The sequence below is a fragment of the Oncorhynchus mykiss genome, chromosome 7 (genome assembly GCF_057628025.1).
Source record: "Oncorhynchus mykiss isolate SJ-2025 chromosome 7, ASM5762802v1, whole genome shotgun sequence".
Taxonomy (NCBI): domain Eukaryota; kingdom Metazoa; phylum Chordata; class Actinopteri; order Salmoniformes; family Salmonidae; genus Oncorhynchus; species Oncorhynchus mykiss.
In genome coordinates this window covers 67,906,922-67,926,418 of record NC_143028.1, presented here as the reverse complement: position 1 = coordinate 67,926,418, position 19,497 = coordinate 67,906,922, and the positions used below count along the sequence as shown (strand labels likewise).

Here is a 19,497-nt window from a genome sequence, read left to right as displayed (position 1 = left end):
CGAATACTTTCGCAAGGCATTGTATCTGTCTGGTTGTAGGGCATTTCTTTTCAAACGAATATACCGGTATAGCTTATGCAATGAATTAATCTAATAGCAGTTAATGTAATTGTTGCTGAAACTATCAAGCATGTTTAATACATTTTAAATAGAGGCCAAGTCTTCAGAGATCAAGAGCAAACAGGTTCTTTGCCATGGGGCCAAGAGAGGTCAATAGTCATAGATTTTATTACTCTCTTTATTAAACAAAATGTCCCTAAGCCCATAAGCAAAGAGAGAGTGGACTAGGTACAAGGTCATGGAAATCTCCATGAACTAAAATACACAGGGGAAGAATTAAGTTTGCCGACTGTATGTATCCAATGTGTCGTCTTGTTGAGTGCAAAAACCAACATTCAGGTGAAAAGACCATCCTTCTGATGAGTCTGAACTTCAGTGCAGATGTCATGTACTGAGACTGCACAATGTGATGTAATTAGATGATGTGTTTCTGTCCCATTCATTTGGGATTGGAGCGCGTAGTTACACAACAGATGGCATGGGGGCATGAACTCGACATTAGACCTTTTTTGAGATGTGAAAACATCAGACACACTTTAACTTCTTTAGTGAATGTTCACTGGAGCAGATACAGGATCTCATCCCTTTCTGCCCCATGCTAGCCTAGATCCCCTTGTGAAAATGTGACAACAGCCTCAAACCATTGCTTACTCAACCATTGTCACTACTGAACACTGATCCACAGTAGACCATCAAACGGACTGAATACTCTAAATGGATTTATGGCCCGCTGAAGTTCTCACCAGTTCAGTGCAGGGAAACTGGAGCAGTCTGAGAATTGTTAGTGGTCTGAACATTGCGTCGGTGCACAGTCCATCACCGTGACAAGAGCCTCAGGATGCTGGAGGCCTATTAATCTCTCCTTCTCTTCCCACTTTGGTTCAACTTGGTTGAATTTGTACTTTACATAAAACAGCCATTTACTGACGTTTGTTCTACGACTTTTATTCTCACTTCACATGAGAAGATACAAATGTAAGTAAAAGCTCTTGAATCCATCATATGACCAAGTCAAGTTAACTTTATTTTGTCCATAGCTTGTGGTCTAGTAGCAACACACCTGGTTCAAACACAAATGTATGACACTGGAGACCAGTGTTAACCAGAGGACGCTCGTGGGAGGAGCAAAAGAGGACAGGCTCCTTGTGATTGTTGTTCCATTCCAGTCTTTAAAATTAGCCTGTCCCCCTTTCCTCCTCCACTTCCATCTTCTCCTCTACTATCTGAATAAAGCCTAAAAATGCAAAAGGAGAACCTTTTCTTTTTACTTTACCATCCGAAGTGTGAGGAATTCAAATGAGCTTTTCATGCCTATGCAATAGGCTTCTGCCTATGCAATACATACAGCATGCATCCTGTCCTATTGATGGATTTTCCGGCATCCTCCCGAAATTTAAATCAGTCCCAGAGCATTATGTAGATTTTGCTGTCTCATCTATCTCTCCAGTGTGCTTGCATTCTAAATATGTAATCTAGAAAATAAACATGATTTACCTAGCTTTCCCCCAGGGCATCTCAACCAGGAAGGGATTCATAATATACTATCCTGTCCTGGTTATTTCAGCAATTGCATTTACAGTTCCTAACAAGTGTAATACGGTGACTCCTTCCGCAGTAGATATAATCACAATGTCTGATTTTATTACACCATACCTGCATGATTGCCTGCACAGCACACCACTGTGGAGAAAAACAAAGAAAACAGTTGGCCATTACAACAAAAATGGTATTTGCTTAGCAACAGAGTAAACAAAACCATCTTGCGTACTCTCGAGTCAAGTTACATTGGCATGCAGTACATCCATTAGTTTATTTTAAAAGGCCAATCCTGTAGCGGCTGCGTAATTGGCGGCAGAGAAGTCAGGCGCAGGAGAGCAGAACTGGGTGATAACCTGAGATTTATTATGCAAAACCAACGGCATCCAGAACAACAAGATAAATGGGCACAAAAATAACCCGTCGTGCGCTCACGGGGAACGTGCATAAGCACTACAATAAACATTCCCACACAAAGACATGGGGGGAACAGAGGGTTAAATATACAACAAGTAACTGAGGGAATTGAAACCAGGTGTGAGGAAAAACAAGACAAAACACATGGAAAATGAAAAGTGGATTGATGATGGCTAGAAGACCGGTGATGCCGAACGCCGAGCGCCTCCCGAACAAGATGAGGACCCGACTTTGGCGGAAGTCGTGACAAATCCACAGTTGCTATATACATTGTTTGACTTTTAAATTAAAGAAATATACAAATATTTTCTTGAAGAATGTAACTTAGAAATGCTTCATGAACTTAGTTTGCCTGTCGTACCCCATCAGAACCCAAAAGACATGCCTGTTTTATTTCATGGATGGTTTGTCCTTCCAATAGCTCCGTCTATGAATCCAAGAGTAGTTGCATTTCTCTAGGCCCATCCTTCAGCTTTTTACCAAAAGCAGAGGCAGGTTGTCTGTTTTGTTATTGTTTCAACTGTCGATTGTCCCTTTAAAGCAATGGGATTTTTTCCAGACACATTAATGAAAGATGGAAAGTACAGTGGGGAAAAAAAGTATTTAGTCAGCCACCAATTGTGCAAGTTCTCCTACTTAAAAAGATGAGAGAGGCCTGTAATTCTCATTATAGGTACTCTTCAACTATGACAGACAAAATTAGAAGAAAAAAAATCCAGAAAATCACATTGTAGGATTTTTAGGGAATTTATTTGCAAAAGGTTTTCACACAGTCTGCTTAGGCAGTGGCATGTGTGTTGAGGCATGTGTGTTGAGGCAGTGGCATGTGTATTGAGGCAGTGGCATGTGTATTGACGCAGTGACATGTGTATTGAGGCAGTGGCATGTGTATTGAGGCAGTGGCATGTGTATTGAGGCAGTGGCATGTGTATTGAGGCAGTAGCATGTGTGTTGAGGCATGTCTGTTGAGGCAGTGGCATGTGTGTTGAGGCAGTAGCATGTGTGTTGAGGCATGTGTGTTGAGGCATGTGTATTGAGGCAGTGGCATGTGTATTGAGGCAGTGGCCTGTGTATTGAGGCAGTAGCATGTGTGTTGAGGCATGTCTGTTGAGGCAGTGGCATGTGTGTTGAGGCATGTGTGTTGAGTCAGTTTGTTAACAGGTATTCCACGTCTACAGTATGTATATATCTTGGTTCCACAAAGCTATTGAAATGTAGGTGGAGCCAGAGTTATTATTAGTTGTCAGTTTATTGAAGATATTTTTATTTGAAAAGGAAATTAATAGAAAAGTGGAAGATTTGGATGTGGTCAGTCTCAACTTACTGTTACTTTGGTACTGCATCAGCAGTTAATGAGTGGAGAACAGGAGGGCTTCTTAAAGAAAAACTAACAGGTCTGTGAGAGCCAGAATTCTCACTGGTTGGTAGGTGATCAAATACTTATGTCATGCAATAAAATGCTAATTAATTACTTAAAAATCATACAATGTGATAAAAATTACATGCTTTGTAAGTAGGAAAACCTGCAAAATCGTCAGTGTGTCAAATACTGTACTTGTTCTCCCCACTGTATATAAAAAATCCAGTAGTGCTCAAAGCATGCCATTCCATGAGCGCAGCATTCATTTTTCAACTCAAATCAGTGAGCCCAATCAGTCCTCCATGACAACAAAATCATAAACAGAGTAAGGCTGGCTAATAAGTCTTTAGTTTTGGGGTTATGCTCAGGTAGAAAAATGTGACTAATCTATATTTCCAAGTTCTAATCTTGAAAATCAAGGAGTATAACATTTCTTGGAATGACTGGAATTCTATTAGGGTTTGGTTTTTAATGTAAAGATATACTTTAATCATATTTTTATATGTAGTAGAAAGTGATGGGTTAGAAGCCTACATAACCAACCCATAAAGTAACATTTAACATCCATAAATGGCCAGTTGTGTTAACTTTAACGTTGATTTATCCTGCAATAGATGTCGTTCAATTGGTAACATACATTTTTGTCTTCTTCTAATACCTCGTAAGGGGAAAGTAATCTAAAGGTAATCAGATTACGTTACTGAGTTTGTGTAATCCCAAAATTACGTTACTGATTACAATTTTGGATAGGTAACTGTAACGGATTATATTTAGAAAGTAACCTACCCAACCCTGTCAAGGACACAAGGTAGAGTTTGTATCTAATGTAAGCAACAAGGAGGGTTATCGTTAGGGTGGTCTTCTGACCAATATTATTCTTTCAAAGCTATCATTGAGCAAAAACAAACATTTGAAAGAGCTAATATTTGAAAGAGCTTTATATGGATTGCATAATGCTTCACATATAATTTATATACAAATGTCATACTATATAACAGTAGCAGTCTACAACAACTTTAATGTTACACCACTCACACATGATCTCTTCTGCCACAGGTTGTTTTTCTTAGTCACTGTTCACTATGCATCCTTTAGCAAGCTTAGCGGGAATGTCACTGTCTGAAGTATGAGTCATCCTTTAGCCCAAAACAAGCTTAGCGGGGATGTCGCTGCACTGGAGTATGAGTCATCTTTTAGCCCTGAACCAAGCTTAGCGGGGATTTCTCTGTTTTCTCACTTGGGTCCAGTACACAGGTATATGAGTGATCCTGTCTACTCAGAATCAAAATACAAGCCATTCCAAAGTCTCATCTTATTCATTATTCATGAGCATAGTAAGATACACTTTATCCAGGCAGACTCAGGTCAGGATGAAAACAAGATCACAATGCGCTGAAAGACCACAGTTGACTTTAAATAAAGGCAATTTCACTGATGTTTGCAGAAATCACATTTGTTGTAAACCCACAGGCTCAAACGAGAATGACCATGAGTCAAATGCAATGTGATGTCGGAACATTGCAATTTGAATTCTGGCCTCTTGATTCTAAAAGAACAGCTAGAACTTATTGTGGTGAAAGTTCTGGCTCTTCCTGTATTTCTAAATATAGACAGGAATAATAGCTGAGATATTTTATCGTTCACTGGGAAGTTTGTGTTCCAGGGGAACGAAGAAAACAAATATTTAAAATCATGTGATTTATACAATGTTTTACAGTCATTTGCATGTCCATTTTCATTATGTGTTACCCCAATCAACTATACATTCACAGAAGATGAGGGGTCTATACTTGCAAAGATTACAAAAGTTTAAAGTTAAACTTTTTCTCTGTCTCAAAATCCACATCAGCCAATTAAAATCATAGATATAATTGCATGTGATAGAACGTTACATTTAGCTATTCCCATCAGATAACCTGGCACACTTAGCCTTATGCGAACAACACCAGCTGGACTTGATTATTTCCTGTAACAAATTACGCCTCAGCGAATCAAGACTTTATATCCACCAACCAATGACATTTTATAAAATAGTTATTTATAACACTTTGGATGGTGTATCTATCTATATACCCAGTCACTACAAATATACAGACGTCCTTCCTAACTCAGTTGCCGGAGAGGAAGGAAACCACTCAGGGATTTTATCACGAGGCCAATGGTGACTTTAAAACAGTTAGAGTTTAATAGGGGCAGCAGGTAGCGGAGCCCATGCTGACACCTTGCAGCAGGATAATAACCAAAAATACAAGGCCAAATATACACTGGAATTGCTTACCAAGAAGACAGCAAATCTTCCTGTGTGGCCGAGTTACAGTTTTGACTTAAATCAATGGCAAGTCTTGAAAACGGTTGTCTAGCAATGATCAACAACCAATTTGACAGCGCTTGAAGAATTTTGAAAATAATAATGTTGCACAATCCAGGTGTGGAAAGCTCTTAGAGTCCTACCCAGAAAGACTCACAGCTGTAATTGCTGCCAAAGGTGCTCCTACAAAGTATTTACTCATGGGTGTGAATACTTATGTCAATGAGATATTCTTGTATTTCATTTTCAATACATTTGCAAAAATGTCTAAAAGCATGTATTCACTTTGTCATTACGAGATATTTGTTTTAAGATGCAAACTGAACGTTGTAACAGCTTGCTTAGTTCAAATTGAAAGCCTAATTTATTCAACATAAATAGTGAGGCGATTTCGATGTAATACATTGTGTGGCCAAAATGGTCTGCTGGAATAACTTTGTGAGAATGGAGATGTATTTGAATCACTGAATCATGAACTGAATGTACTGTATGCTTGTAAACAATTGCAAGTGTTTTTTTGTATTTTTTTGTAGCCTACTTAGAAGAGACAGTTGCCGAAATCTAATGCATTCTAATAATAGCAGATAGGCAATTGTGATAGAGCTGTGACCATGATTATGATAAAACAAGGCTACAACAACAATGGATCAAAGTTTTGGGTGGTAAGAGGCAGTAGTATTGTGCCCACCGAAATGTGTTTTTTCCATAAGTATTGCCTGATGTATTTTCTACATTTGGTATTCTAGTAAAGAGAGAATAATCCTGGTTTGTACAAGGTTAAATTATGAGTAGAGAGATTGAGCCTTGAGATTGTCAAAAAATATTAGCTGCAGTTGAAAGCGAGCAGGCAGTGGGATATTTGAAGTAGAGGTATAAGAAATATTCTTTGACAGTTTCTGGTTATTGTTGCGTGGTTATATAGTTTAGGTAACACCAGTGAATTGAGCAGGAAGTTCATGTATTCTAAAATTGTCATCTGTTTCCATTACGTGGAACAGTGTCCAGTAACTAAAGTAGATTGACATAAGTATTGAATATTAAGCTGATAAGACAAAACCAACATTTTGAAGGTTCTACATTTGTTAAACAACAGGTTTATGTTTTTATCAATTTAATGCATCAGGTTGCAATGTTTAGATTAGCGGAAAGGGGTTATGTTTTTACATTTTTGAGATGGTGTCGATTCCACTTAATGAAACATGGTATTAGGGCTCCCCGAGAGGCACAGCGGTCTGCACTGCATCTCAGTGCAAGATACATCACTACAGTCCCTGGCTCGAGTCCAGGCTGAATCACATCCAGCCGTGATTGAGAGTCCCATAGGATGGCGCACAATTGGCCCAGTGTCGTCCGGGTTTGGCCGGGGTAGGCCGTCTTTGTAAATAAGTATTTGTTCTTAACTGACTTATCAGGAACAATCTAAGGTGAAACAGTTATTACATATGTCGTTGGACATTGGTAAGTAACGATACCAGGATAATTTTACATGGTTATGGAAAAGAGAGACCAGTCATATAATACGATATGGGAGTAAATTGTTAGACTCGGTGGCAAGATACATGTTGCCGTGTCTAAGGGTAGAGCATGCTAAATTAAGAGCACATAAACGTTAGGGTATATCAAAACAAACAATTCATGATTTGAGGGAGTACAATGGACTTATCATTATCATATTTTGTTTGTAGTTAACAGATAGGACTGTTAAAAAACTCCAGGCCCCAGGGAGTAAAAATTGCCCCCCACTCTGCTTGCAGTTGTCAGTTATCGTCAGTTATGTGGATGGCCAGGGCTTTATTCAGGATAATTTCTTGGGCTACTTTGATGTGTCAAATCAAGTCAAATGTTATTGGTCAAATACGCATATTTAGCAGATGTTATTGCAGGTGTAGCAAAATGCTTGTGTTCCTAGCTCCAACAGTGCAGTATTATCTAACAATTCACAACAGTACACAAATCTAAAAGTAAAAGAATATATAAATATTAGGACGAGCAATGTCGGATTGGCATTGACTAAATACAGTAGAATAGAATGTAGTATATATGAGATGAGTAAAGCAGTATGTAAATATTATTAATGTGACTAGTCTTCCAGTATTTTGAGTTGCTAGTGATTACATGTCAATGTATATAGGGTAGCAGTCTCTAAGGTGCAGATTAGTTAAGACACATTTTATTTGTCACATACACATGGTTAGCAGATGTTAATGCAAGTGTAACGAAATGCTTGTGCTAGTTCTGACAATGCAGTAATATCTAACAAGTAATCTAACCTAACAATTTCACAACAACTACCTTATACACACAAGTGTAAAGGAATGAATAAGAATATGTACATAAAAATATATGAATGAGTGATGGCCGAACGGCATAGGCAAGATGCAGTAGATGGTATAGAGTACAGTTGTTACGTTCCCCAGTTTCTGCTGTAGTTTGTGTATTTGAGTGTGTTTCAGCAGATGGCTTCCTGAAATCCTCCAGCAGCTGATTGGTCGACTCCACGATTAATTGGAGAGCTGACCCAGCCCCCTCGTCAGGACGTCAGGACGTTTTTTGGACCATTTCAGTTTGTCCGTGATGTGTACGCCAAGGAACTTAAAACTTCCCACCTTCTCCACTACTGTCCTGACGATGTGGATAGGGGGCTGCTCCCTCTGCTGTTTCCTGAAGTCCACAAACATCTCCTTTGTTTTGTTGACATTGAGTGTGAGGTTATTTTCCTGACACCACAATAGGCTGTCTTGTTGTTGGTAATCTGTAGTGTCGTCTGCAAACTTGATGATTGAGTTGGAGGTGTGCATGGCCACGCAGTCATGGGTGAATCGGGAGAACAGGAGAGGGCTGAGAACGCACCCTTGTGGTGCCCCAGTGTTGAGGATCAGCGGGTGACGATGTTACTACCCTAACCACCTGGGGGCGGCCCGTCAGGAAGTCCTGGACTCAGTTGCATACAGCGAGGTCGATACCCAGGGTCTCGAGCTTAATGACGAGTTTGGAGGGTACTAGGGTGTTAAATGCTGAGCTGTAGTCGATGAACAGCATTCTTACATAGGTATTCCTCTTGTCCAGATGGGTTAGGGCAGTGCGGTTCCGCCTTTTTCACTACTTCACTGTCTGTGTGGGTGGACCATTCCAGATTGTCAGTGATGTGTACGCAGAGGAACTTGAACCTTTCCACCTTCTCCACTGCAGTCCTGTCAATGTGGATAGGGACGTGCTCCCTCTGTTGTTTCACGATTGTCTCCTTTGTTTTGTTGACATTGAGTGAGAGGTTATTTTCCTGGCACCACCCTGCCAGGGCCCTCACCTTCTCACTGTAGGCTGTCTCGTCATTGTTGATAATCAGGCCTACTATTGTTGTCATCTGCGAATTTGATGATTGAGTTGAAGGCTTGTGTGGCCACGGTCATGGGTGAACAGGGAGTACAGGAGGGGGCTGAGCACAAACCCTTGTAGGGCCTAAGGGTTGAGGATCAGAGAAGTGGAGGTGTTATTTCCTGCCTTCACCACCTGGGGGCGGCCCGTCAGGAAGTCCAAGACCCAGTTGCACAGGGCGGGGTTCAGACCCAGGGCTCGAGCTTAATGATGAGTTTGGAGGATACTATGGTGTAGGCTGAGCTATGGTCAATGAACAGCATTCAGACGTAGGTATTTCTCTTGTCCAGATGGGGATAGGGACGTGTTCAGTGCAATGTCGATTACATTGTCTGTGGCTCTATTTGGGCGGTAAGACAATTGAGTGGGTCTAGGGTGTCAGGTAAGGTGGAGGTGACATGATCCTTAATTAAAACTTCTTGATGCTACCCATCCCTGTGGCGGGATCATTTTTGTCAGCAACCGCTGAATAGCATAGCGCCACAGTCAAACAATATTACAAAAAAATATTAATATTCATGAAATCAGAAGTGCAATATTGCAAAACAGAGCTTAGTCTTTTGTTAATCCACCTGTCTCAGATTTTAAAATTATGCTTTACAGTTAAAGCAATCCAAGCGGTTGTAAGTTTATTGATAGCCTAGCATAGCAATATGTACACTTAGCATCTGGAAGCCTGGTCATGAAAATCAGAAAAGCCATCAAATTAACCCTTTACCTTTGCTCTTCGGATGTTTTCACTCACGAGACTCCCAGTTACACAACAAATGTTCCTTTTGTTCGATAAAGATTATTTTTATACCCAAAATACCTCAGTTTTGTTTGTCGCGTTATTTTCAGAAATCCACAGAAAAGAGTGGTCACGACAACGCAGACGGAAATTCCAAATAGTCTCCATAATGTCCACAGAAACATGTCAAACGTTTTTTATAATCATTCCTCAGGTTGATTTAAAATATAAACTGCTCAAAAAAATAAAGGGAACACTTAAACAACACAATGTAACTCCAAGTCAATCACACTTCTGTGAAATCAAACTGTGCACTTAGGAAGCAACACTGATTGACAATACATTTCACATGCTGTTGTGCAAATGGAATAGACAGCAAGTGGAAATTATAGGCAATTAGCAAGACACCCCCAATAAAGGAGTGGTTCTGCAGGTGATAACCACAGACCACTTCTCAGTTCCTGTGCTTTCACTCTAGTGGTAGCATGAGACGGAGTCTACAACCCACACAAGTGGCTCAGGTAGTGCAGCTCATCCAGGATGGCACATCAATGTGAGCTGTGCCAAGAAGGTTTGCTGTGTTTGTCAGCGTAGTGTCCAGAGCATGGAGGCGCTACCAGGAGACAGGCCAGTACATCAGGAGACGTGGAGGAGGCCGTAGGAAGGCAACAACCCAGCAGCAGGACCGCTACCTCCGCCTTTATGCAAGGAGGAGCAGGAGGAGCACTGCCAGAGCCCTGCAAAATGACCTCCAGCAGGCCACAAATGTGCATGTGTCTGCTCAAACGGTCAGAAACAGACTCCATGAGGGTGGTATGAGGGCCCGACGTCCACAGGTGGGGGTTGTGCTTACAGCCCAACACCGTGCAGGATGTTTGGCATTTGCCAAAGAACACCAAGATTGGCAAATTCGCCACTGGCGTCCTGTGCTCTTCACAGATGAAACAGGTTCCACTGAGCACATGTGACAGATGTGACAGTCTGGAGACGCCGTGGAGAACGTTCTGCTGCCTGCAACATCCTCCAGCATGACCGGTTTGGCGGTGGGTCAGTCATGGTATGGGGTGGCATTTCTTTGGGGGGCCGCACAGCCCTCCATGTGCTCGCCAGAGGTAGCCTGACTGCCATTAGGTACCGAGATGAGATCCTCAGACCCCTTGTGAGATCATATGCTGGTGCGGTTGGCCCTTGGTTCCTCTTAATGCAAGACAATTTTTTGCACCAGGTATGGTTGTTAAACATTTGCCAGATGTAAGTTTAATTTTAAAAGTTTAAAAGTTTAATACCTCATGTGGCTGGAGTGTGTCAGCAGTTCCTGCAAGAGGAAGGCATTGATGCTATGGACTGGCCCGCCCGTTCCCCAGACTTGAATCCAATTGAGCACATCTGGGATGTCTCGCTCCATCCACCAACGCCACATTGCACCACAGACTGTCCAGGAGTTGGCGGATGCTTTAGTCCAGGTCTGGGAGGAGATCCCTCAGGAGACCATCCGCCACCTCATCAGGAGCATGCCCAGGCATTGTAGGGAGGTCATACAGGCACGTTGAGGCCACACACACTACTGAGCCTCATTTTGACTTGTTTTAAGGACATTACATCAAAGTTGGATCAGCCTGTAGTGTGGTTTTCCACTTTAATTTTGAGTGTGACTCCAAATCCAGACCTCCATGGGTTGATAAATTTGATTTCCATTGATAATTTTTGTGTGATTTTTTTGTCAGCACATTCAACTATGTAAAGAAAAAAGCCTGCAATATCAGTTCTGTTATACTCACAGACAATATTTTGACAGTTTTGGAAACTTTAGAGTTTTCTATCCTAATCTGTCAATTATATGCATACTCTAACATCTGGTCCTGAGAAATAGGTTGTTTACTTTGAGAATGTTATTTATCCAAACTTAAAAATAGTGCCCCCTAGCTTCAAGAGGTTAACTAGCCTCTCAAAGCACTTCACTATGCCAGAAGTGAGTGCTACGGGGAGATAGTAATTTAGTTCAGTTACCTTTGCTTTCTTGTGTACTGGAACAATGATGGCAATCTTGAAGCATGTGGGGACAGCAGACTGGGATAGGCAGAGATTGAATATGTCCATAAACACTCCAGCCAGCTGATCTGCGCATGCTCTGAGGACGCGCCAAAGGATGCCGTCTGGGCCTGCAGCCTTGCGAGGTTTAACATGCTTAAATGTTAGACTCACGTTGGCCACGGAGAACGAGAGTCCTCAGTCCTTGGTAGCGGGCTGCGTTGGTGGCACAGTGTGCAAGATGAGCAGTCTGTGTTTAACTTCATGGAGAAACTTGTTGATCAAACATACGATGGCGCAGTAGTAATGGAATGTACCTGCTATTTGTATTTCCAGTCCCCTTCTGTTCCTTGATTAAGAGGTGATGACAGCTTCACTCCACTACTACTGTCAACTCTCTCCTGACATGAACTGAAGCCATGTTTCATGTGCCCTCTCATCCACTGGCAAATTTAATGTTTCCTCTCCAAGCACTGTGAGAACCCATATCAATTTTCTCTTATTACTGTATGTAGTAAAGTCAATCACGTACACAAACACAATCACATTATTACACATCAATGATTTTACTCATTACTCATTTTTTGTCTTCCCAGTCAAATCCTGTTCTGCACTGAAGTCAAGCCTCTGAACACGTCAAATCATGCCTCGTACCCTCATTCAATCCCAGCTGTGATCCCTTCCTAACACTCTGTAAGTAGCCCTCTCATTCCCATTCCCCATAATATTGTACAATACATGTCTTTATTAAATACTTTAGGTTAAAATAATCAGTATTTCACAATTTATGAAACACACTTTGACGTCTCCGTGGGTTCCGCGCCTATACCGTGGGTCTACCCATCCTCCTAAAGCTTCCACTGGTGACATCCTATCATCTCCATGTTGACAAGTCCTGACTGTGTACATTGCATATCTGTGTTTTCTCAGCACATTCAAGATATGAAGCTATATTGATTCCAGATGCTTCTCTTGGCTGATGTCCATCTCTGGATCTTGACATGCTTTTTGATACGCTGAAAATAAGGATGAGTTTTCAGCACATGCTCCATAATTTGACAAATATGAAATCCATCTTTCGTTCATGCAAAAAACCCTTATTTTTGGATTCCCTCATGATATCATACATGGCATGGCCGGATATTGACTCATTAGATGTCCAAATAGGCCTACCTTGATGTCTTATTTTCTCTATGATTACGACTGACAGTAGGCCTACATAGAATATTTTCTCAGCACATTCAATGTACAGAATAGGCTCTCTGAGGGCCATATCAGGATCTTGGTGTGCATTTTGATATGCCATATAAGGACAATTTCTGATGTTTATCTGAGTTTTGAAGACATGCTCAAATTTGACAAATATAAAAAACATTCTTTCAGACACAAGCTATAATTTCTGAATTTCCTCTGGATAAAGGTATGCTCAAACCGCTAGCTAAAAGCACTAACTGGTAGCCTAGTAACAAGAAGTAAAGAAGTGAAAAGCTATTCAGAAACTGTCAAACATGTAAATGCTAAAATGACCTGCTAATTTGAGATGTTTTATTTATCTTAGTAACTAGAATCAAGAAAGTTAACTAATTTGTCCAGCAGCTAGTAGGACTAGCTAGCTATGCTTGAAAGGAGAGCAATGTTAAAAGCTAACTGGTAGCCTAGCTAGCTAACAAATAACAATGTTTTTACCCCTTATCAAGCCTCAAGGTGACAGCTAATGTTTTAAAACGTTTAGCCGTGTTCTGTATTATGGGTTAATATAAGATGGTTGGTTAGCTAACTAACTTAGCTAGCTAGCTAGCTAGCTTGTTCCAGTTAATTTTCCCATGAATGAAGCAGGTAGAGTAGTTACCTTGTGGTATGGTTATGTGAAATGACAATATTTTCTTGCAATATCGACACAATTTGTATTCATGATGTATGCATTTACAGTTTGGAGTGGATCACAGACCAACACTAACACCACGTTGGGTCTGGACTGAAAGGAACCACCCCTGATGACCCAATCTGCATTCATCGCATCCGTCGTCTATAACAAACAGGGCAGGCAGGGGAATTGAGGGTGTGCAACTTTTATTTTCTGGTAAATATATAAAATACATTTTAATCAAAAATTGGCTTATGTTTGCATCTTTACAGAAAACATGTGTTGCGATTTGAAACTGAAATAGCTGAGATGTGCTTTGGAAATAGGAACTTAGATTACATTTTTTCCCTTTCCGTACCATATATAGCCTACTACTAAATATGGTGCAAATGCATGCTCAGATGTCACCTTTATGTGAAGAAGCACAATGATTTTCTACCCCTGAACAGGTAAAAAAATTTGGGCGGTGGAAATTTCATTTGAGTCTGATTTAGCCCATTTTTCTATCAGACATACGAGGATGAACATTACATTTGTAAGGGTATCTATTGAAATACGATACATCAACGATCAGGTAATGACTACAGATATGATTTTAAAAAGTAATACGTGGATTCGTTCATGCCTAAGTATAAAGGCTTAGATATGTTGGTATGATGACTCATAGCCTTTCTAGAGTTAGAATAGTTTTCAAATCAGGTGCGTGTCTTGAACATACGTATCTCACCCAAGATATCTCCCTGGACTCTGACGGTAGCAGGGGGATTTCTGAGGTCCGGATTGGATGCATGTAGAAACTGTCTCATTATGGAGAACATCCTAGCTCCATATGTGAAATTAAGGACATGCGTATCTGGAGCACGTCTACTCCTTATATCTAATAAAATGTAAAATATCCGGAAATATATAGATAAAGGTATCTCCTGACATTAACCCTTTTCACCCAGTGACACCAGCCCCTTTCCACTAACTCACGTCTACAGAGTTATGGCCCAGGCCACTTCCTACAGGAGATTCCCAATTTCCGTTAATACTGCAAAAGCAATAGGAAAAATGGATCCTGTTGGATCCATAACTGATTTCAGGACCCTGTCATTCAAAGATAATTAGTAAAAATCCATATAACCTAACAGATCTTCATTGTAAAGTGTTTAAACACTGTTTCCCATACATGTTCAATGAACCATAAAAAAATTATGAACATGCACCTGTGGAAAGGTCATTAAGACACTAACAGCTTACAGACGGTAGGCAATTAAGGTCACATTTATGAAAATGTAGAACACTAAAGAGGCCTTTCTACTGACTCTGAAAAACAGCAAAAGAAAGATGCCCAGGGTCCCTGCTCATCTGCGTGAACGTGCCTTAGGCATGCTGCAAGGAGGCATGAGGACTGCAGATGTGGCCAGGGCAATAAATGCAATGTCTGTACTGTGAGACGCCTAAGACAGCGCTACAGGGAGACAGGACGGACAGCTGATAAACCTCGCAGTGGCAGACCACGTGTAGCAACACCTGCACAGGATCGGTACATCCGAACATCACACCTGCGAGACAGGCAAAGGATGGCAACAACAACTGCCCGAGTTACACCAGGAACACACAATCCCTCCATCAGTGCTCAGACTGTACGCAGTAGGCTGAGAGAGGCTGGACTGAGGGCTTGTAGGCCTGTTGTAAGGCAGGTCCTCACCAGACATCACCGGCAACAACATCGCCGATGGGCACAACCCCCCCCCCCCCCCATTGCTGGACCAGACAGGACTGGCAACAAGAGCTCTTCACTGACAAGTCTCGGTTTTGTCTCACCAGGGGTGATGTTCGAATTCACGTTTATCGTCGAAGGAATGAGCGTTACACCGAGGCTTGTACTCTGGAGCAGGATTGATTTGGAGGTGGAGGGTCCGACATGGTCTGGGGCGGTGTGTCACAGCAGCATCGGACTGATCTTGTTGTCATTGCAGGCAATCTCAACGTTGTGCGTTGCAGGGAAGACATCTTCCTCCCTCATGTGGTACACTTCCTGCAGGCTCATCCTAACATGACCCTCCAACATGATAATGCCACCAGCCATGCTGCTCGTTCTGTGCGTGAATTCCTGCAAGACAGGAATGTCAGTGTTCTGTCACGGCCAGCCGAAGAGCCCAGATCTATATCCCATTGAGAACATCTGGGACCTGTTGCATCAGAGGGTGAGGGGCTGGGGCAAATCTCCCCAGAAATGTCCGGGAACTTGCAGGTGCCTTGGTGGAAGAGTGGGGTAACATCTCACAGCAAGAACTGGCAAATCTGGTGCAGTCCATGAGGAGGAAATGTACTGCAGTACCAGATACTGACTGTTACTTTTGATTTTGACCCTCCCCTTTGTTCAGGGACACATTATTCAATTTCTGTTAGTCACATGTCTGTAGAACATGTGCAGTTTATGGCTCAGTTGTTGAATCTTGTTACGTTCATATAAATATTTATACATGTTAAGTTTGCTGAAAATAAACGCAGTTGACAGTGAGAGGATTTCTTTTTTTGCTGAGTTTATATACATGGTCAATCAGTAACAGTATCAAATGTATAATGTGCAGGGATACTCTTGTCCTCACTACTCATGGGGTAAAACTACACTGCTCAAAAAAATAAAGGGAACACTAAAATAACACATCCTAGATCTAAATGAATGAAATATTCTTATTAAATACTTTTTTCTTTACATAGTTGAATGTGCTGACAACAAAATCACACAAAAATTATCAATGGAAATCAAATTTATCAACCCATGGAGGTCTGGATTTGGAGTCATACTCAAAATTAAAGTGGAAAACCACACTACAGGCTGATCCAACTTTGATGTAATGTTCTTAAAACAAGTCAAAATGAGGCTCAGTAGTGTGTGTGGCCTCCACGTGCCTGTATGACCTCCCTACAATGCCTGGATATGCTCCTGATGAGGTGGCGGATGGTCTCCTGAGGGATCTCCTCCCAGACCTGGACTAAAGCATCCGCCAACTCCTGGACAGTCTGTGGTGCAACGTGGCGTTGGTGGATGGAGCGAGACATGATGTCCCAGATGTGTTCAATTGGATTCAGGTCTGGGGAACGGGCGGGCCAGTCCATAGCATCAATGCCTTCCTCTTGCAGGAACTGCTGACACACTCCAGCCACATGAGGTCTAGCATTATCTTGCATTAGCAGGAACCCGGGGCCAACCGGACCAGCATATGGTCTCACAAGGGGTCTGAGGATCTCATCTCGGTACCTAATGGCAGTCAGGCTACCTCTGGCGAGCACTTGGAGGGCTGTGCGGCCCCCCAAAGAAATGCCACCCCACACCATGACTGACCCACCGCCAAACCGGTCATGCTGGAGGATGTTGCAGGCAGCAGAACGTTCTCCACAGCGTCTCCAGACTCTGTCACGTCTGTCACATGTGCTCAGTGTGAACCTGTTTAATCTGTGAAGAGCACAGGGCGCCAGTGGCGAATTTGCCAATCTTGGTGTTCTCTGGCAAATGCCAAACGTCCTGCGCGGTGTTGGGCTGTAAGCACAACCCCCACCTGTGGACGTCGGGCCCTCATACCACCCTCATGGAGTCTGTTTCTGACCGTTTGAGCAGACACGTCCACATTTGTGGCCTGCTGGAGGTCATTTTGCAGGGCTCTGGCAGTGCTCCTCCTGCTCCTCCTTGCACAAAGGCGGAGGTAGCGGTCCTGCTGCTGGGTTGTTGCCCTCCTACGGCCTCCTCCAAGTCCCCTGATGTACTGGCCTGTCTCCTGGTAGCGCCTCCATGCTCTGGACACTACGCTGACAGACACAGCAAACCTTCTTGATGTGCCATCCTGGATGAGCTGCACTACCTGAGCCACTTGTGTGGGTTGTAGTCTCCGTCTCATGCTACCACTAGAGTGAAAGCACCGCCAACATTCAAAAGTGACCAAAACATCAGCAAGGAAGCATAGGAACTGAGAAGTGGTCTCTGGTCACCACCTGCAGAACCACTCCTTTATTGGGGGTGTCTTGCTAATTGCCTATAATTTCCACCTGTTGTCTATTACATTTGCACAACATCATGTGAAATGTATTGTCAATCAGTGTTGCTTCCTAAGTGCACAGTTTGATTTCACAGAAGTGTGATTGACTTAGAGTTACATTGTGTTGTTGAAGTGTTCCCTTTATTTTTTGAGCAGTGTATAAACCATCAAGCTGCTCATTTTCCGGTATAGTGATTTTGCCAGCGACAAAGGTGAGGTACATGTCATTACACAGGAGAATGCTGTCTGACCTTTGCCTGAGGTGCAGGGAGACAGAGCAATAGAAAACGTGCAGGGTGTAAGTGTGTCGCACATCACAAGCTCAACCCCGCAGCGGTTACAGTTTAGATTAGGATCTGAGTGAGGTTTAGCCATGTCATATGCAAGTTGCAATTCAACAGAGTTTTTTATAAGGTGTATGTAACGGCCGTTGGCGGTGGAAGAAGGTGAGGACCAATGTGCAGCGTGGTAATTGTCCATATTTTTTATAAAGCAATAGAACACTGAACAAAAACAACAAAGTGAAAGAATGAAACCGAAACAGTTCTTTCTGGTTGCAGATACAAACACTCAACAGAAAATAAACAAGACTACCTAAGTATGATTCTCCATCAGAGACAATGAACGACACCTGCCTCTGATTGAGAACCATACCAGGCCAAACACAAAACTACAACATAGAAAGTAGAACATAGACTACCCACCCAACTCACGCCCTGACCATACTAAAACAAAGACATAACAAAAGAACTAAGGTCAGAACGTGACAGTGTAACTGGGCCCAAACCAAACGAGTGCATCTCTACTACAACTACCTTTTCAACTGGTTTCCTACCCTGGACTGATGCTGTAAACAAACCACGAAAGTGCAATGGAAATCAGTCGGTGGGCAAAACAGTGAGTTTAAAGTCAAGAGGAAACCTTTCCCATCCTCTACGATTGAAACGTTTTGCCTCATTTGTTTGCATGGTGACAGCAAGGTCTGGAGAGGTCACAGCACTTTGCTAGTGTTTCCATCCCAGAATCCATCACCATATGCCACACACCTCATCTCACCGAATCTGTCACGCCCTGACCTTAGAGAGCCTTTAATTCTCTAAGTTGGTTAGGTCGGGGTGTGACTTTGGTGGGCACTCTAGTTTTTGTATTTCTATGTTGGCAAGATATGGTTCCTAATCAGAGACAGCTATCTATCGTTGTCTCTGATTTGGGATCATACTTAGGCAGCCTTTTCCCACTGGGTTTTTGTGGGATCTTGTTTTTGTTTTGATGCCTGTGAGCAGAACGTCACATTTCCTTGCTCTTTATTGTTTTTAGTGCTCCTTATTGTTTTTGTGAGTTTCATTTAATAAACATGTGGACCTCTACGTACGCTGCGCCTTGGTCCGAGTATGATTACCACGGCGATCGTGACAGAATCACTCCGTCGACACAGAGTGACAGTTTCCACTCCCTGCTCTTTATGAACCTAGCACCCTGGTTCTGGTGCTGTCAGTCCTCCAGCTCAGCCAAATGTGATTGATTGACATTGTTGGAGCTGCAGAGTTGTGGAGAGTGATGAAGAGAATAATTCCGGGACTGAAGGCAAATAAAGACTGGTCAGAGGGTTACAAAAATCTCCTCTACTGCTATAATAATACTTTATAATGAGGACAGAAACACAGTTGTATGCTATACTATGCAAACACATTAGCTGGTTAGATTGGACAGCAGCTGGTTAGTTTGAACATCAGCTGGTTAGATTGGATGGCAGTTTTACCTGAAATTGAAAGGAAAATGGCATGAAACTAAATTAAATAT

General features: G+C 42.2%; 1 long non-coding RNA gene across 1 annotated transcript; it reads left to right on the top strand.

Moving 5' to 3' along the window:
- The first annotated feature begins 12,151 nt into the window (after window positions 1-12,151).
- Window positions 12,152-13,885, top strand: LOC110527146 (uncharacterized). The gene is made up of 3 exons (XR_016497487.1): window positions 12,152-12,286; window positions 12,408-12,504; window positions 13,741-13,885. It is a non-coding gene; the product is annotated as an uncharacterized LOC110527146 (long non-coding RNA).
- Window positions 13,886-19,497: the final 5,612 nt, after the last annotated feature.